Here is a 3,677-nt window from a genome sequence, read left to right on the forward strand (position 1 = left end):
TTGGCACCAGAAGCGAATTTCCAAATTTCCTTAAAAATGTATCAAGTTCATCTTATTGCGCATAATTCCTGAAAATTTCATAAAAATCCGTCGAACAGTTGCTGAGAAATCGCGTGCACAAAATTTTGGGAAAAAAAATAATAATAATAATAAGAAACAGTAGAATAACTATAAGGTCTTCCGTGAAGACGGAAGACCTTAACTAGGGCTAATTGTAACGGGGACCGTTACAGATGTTCCCCAAACGCTCCCCAACTCCCTTTTGGTGCCATATTCCCTTAAGCTGTTTTAAATAAGACATACTTTGCGCAATTTAGACTTAAACAACGTTTTCTCAGAAGAATACAAAATATATTTAAATTTTAACATTACACGCATGCTCATGTGGATGCATGTGCGTAATGACCATTTCATCTTTTCTACATTATGTATATATATTCAAATATACTTAATATCAAAGCAATTAATCCAAACGTATTAAAAAATACACTCATTCAAGCGTATTTTTAATTTTACTCATTTCACGTGCACGCACGTGCAAGCATGTGCATGATGACCACGCCATCTTGTAGGAGTCCATTGTGTCTATCTATATTCTAAATACCATCCTGTTTGGTTGAAAACAAAGGGAGTTGTAAACATTTAAAGTTTATGCCAATCAGATTGCAGCGCACGTGCATGCGCGTGATTTAATGACATTTTTATATATCATATTGTAGGACAACCTAAAGTATGCCATTGTTTTAAATTTCGTAGCATTTCGTCAAAAAACTGAGAAGATATTGAGATTTTTGTTTCAGCCAATCAGAGTGAAGCACAAGTGCGCGCACGTGAATGATGACCACACCATCTTGTTGGAGTCTATTATGTCTGTCTATGTTCTAAATCCCATCCTCTTTGGTTGAAAAACAAGGAAGTTAGAGCCATTTTAAGTTTAAGCCAATCAGATTGCAGCGCACGTGCATGCGCATGTTTTCATGACAACTGATATATATCATATTGTAGGACATCCTAATGCATGACTATGTTTAAAATTTCAAAGCATTTCTTAAAAAATTAAAAAAGATATTGCGATTTTTGTTTCAGCCAATCACAGCAAAGCACACGAGCACGCACGTGCATGCATGTACATGACAACCATACCTCCTTGTAGGAGTCCCTTATGTCTGTGTACGTTCTAAATTCCATACTGTTTGGTTGAAAAACAAGGGAGTTATAGCCATTTAAATTTTAAGCCAATCAGATTGCAGTGCACGTGCATGCTCGTGCTTACATGACAATTGTTATATATCATATTGTAGGACATACTTAAGTAAACCTATATTTTAAATTTCATAGCATTTCGTCAAAAAACAGAAAAGATATTGAGGTTTTTGTTTCAGCCAATCAGAGCAAAGCGCACGTGCATGCGCGTGAGTTCGTGCTAATTTGACAGTGTCACATTATCTATAGTATTAATATATCTGTATATAATGAGTTTCAAATCATTTCATCAAAAAATGTAAAAGTAATAGCTATATTAAGTATATCAGTCATTTCACTCATTGCACGCGCACGCACGTGCATGCGTATGCGCGCAAAATCACCTTCGTTCTGCACACCTACACTACACACCTATTAACCCTAAAAAGGTTTCAACTCAGTTGGGTGAACAGTTTCTGAGAACACTCGCGGACAAAAAAAGTACCGGAGAAGAAATAAGAAAAAATAATAATAATAATAATAAGAAACAGAGTAAAAACAATATGTTCCCAAACTCCGTTTGGGGAACATAATAATAATAATAATAATAATAAGAAACAGAGTAAAAACAATATGTTCCCAAACTCCGTTTGGGGAACATAATAAGAAACAGAGTAAAAACAATATGTTCCCAAACTTCGTTTGGGGAACATAATAAGGCAGCAAAATTCAAATTCTCATTTCTCTACTAAGATTTTTACATCGGGCTCGGAGTTGGTTTTCTTCACAAAGACAGGACTGGGTTCAAGGCGACTAGGGGTACCACACCGGTAATTGACCAATCAAAATGAACTTAGTCAATTGTAGGTCCATACATATAAAGCCGATTTTCCTTTCTTTTGAGAGTTTTTTTTAATTTCCTTCCAGGCCAGTTTGACAACTCTGGTACCTGTGCCTAGGAAATTTTATCTACTCTATAAATAAATAAAGTTTTTTGACAGGAACTATTTCTCCAGGGCATAGGAGGCTACTTCCTGGGGTGCTTTTGTGATGTTTATAAAGACATTGAAAACACGTGGATTTGAGGGTAGCCCTGTTTGCAGGTGCAAATAAATCAGAAAATGTCGTGTACGTACCCTGGTTTTTTGGTGTCGGCTAATGTGACAGGTATTGTTCAACACCCCCTTATTAATATTTTTTCATGAATTCAAACACGTGATGTTTTACTGGAAAGAAACGTGTATTGCTTTTTAATATGCCGAAACTCGCTATTTCTGGGGATTGTTTAATTCTAAAAAAAATTCAGATAAATTTCAATGGTGAAATAAAAGAAGAAAGCTTGGTATTAAAATATTAATTCATATCAGTAGAATTGAATGCTATTAACGACATCTGGAGAAATAGGCTTTAAAGGGTTTATATCATATCTTTGTTCGTCTGCACTTAAATTTCAAACACGACAGAATTTGTAATTTTTGCCGTAAAAATCCATAATTTCTATATACTTTAGAGACTTACCGTAAAACTTTCAGGAAACTTTCTATGAAGTCTTTTCTGCACCTTAAGTGAAATTTTATGTCGATCCCAGGTGTTGATCGAGTTTCAGAGAAATTTTCTACGTTGATATTGATTTTTTTTTTTTAAGGAGAAAGGGGGGGGGGTTGACTTTTTTATTCTAAGCATTTGTTAAAGTGAGTTTGTAAATACATCTACGAACTTGAGCTGGATTGTGACCTTTGGGTCAAGGGGTCAAAGGTCAAGGTCATCAAAGCATTTCATAAAGAAATATAAAAGTAACGGCCATATCAAGTATACAAGTCATTTGATCATTGCACGCGCGCGCAGGTGCAATGCATGAAAGCTATATCATCGTGACTACACTTTTAATGTGTTTCTTTTCCTAGAATTTTGAAGCGTTTCATAAAAAAGAATTACGACTATATCAAGCAAATCGGTCATTTAACGCATTGCGCGCGCACACGTGCAAACAAGTCCTTGCATTCAAGTTTGATAGTAGCATAATGTAGGAATCCGTCATATCTATTCATATTCTAAATTTCATCTTGTTTTGTTGAGAATCAAAAAAGTTATAGGCATTTAAAGTTTAAGCCAATCAGATCGCAGCACACGTGCATGGGCGTGGTTTCTTGAAAACTTTTATATATCATAGTTTAGGACGTATTAAGGTATGATTATGTTTTAAAATTCAAAGTATTTTGTCAAAAAACAAGTAAGATATTGAGATTTTTGTTTCAGCTAATCAGAGCAAAGCGCACGTGCATGCGCGTGCATGCATGTGCATGATGACCGTAACTTCTTATAGGAGTTTATTGTGTCTGTCTATGTTCTAAATCTTATCGTGGTTGGTTGAAAAACAAGGGAGATACAGCCATTTGAAGTTTAAGCCAATCAGATTGCAGCGCACGTGCATGCGCGTGCCTTCATGACAAATGTTATATATCATATTGTAGGACATCTTAAAGTATGCTTATATT

This window comes from Saccostrea cucullata, unplaced genomic scaffold, assembly GCF_032062105.1.
Source record: "Saccostrea cucullata isolate Sc308-1 unplaced genomic scaffold, CSIRO_AGI_Scuc_v1 ctg4768, whole genome shotgun sequence".
Lineage (NCBI taxonomy): Eukaryota > Metazoa > Mollusca > Bivalvia > Ostreida > Ostreidae > Saccostrea > Saccostrea cuccullata.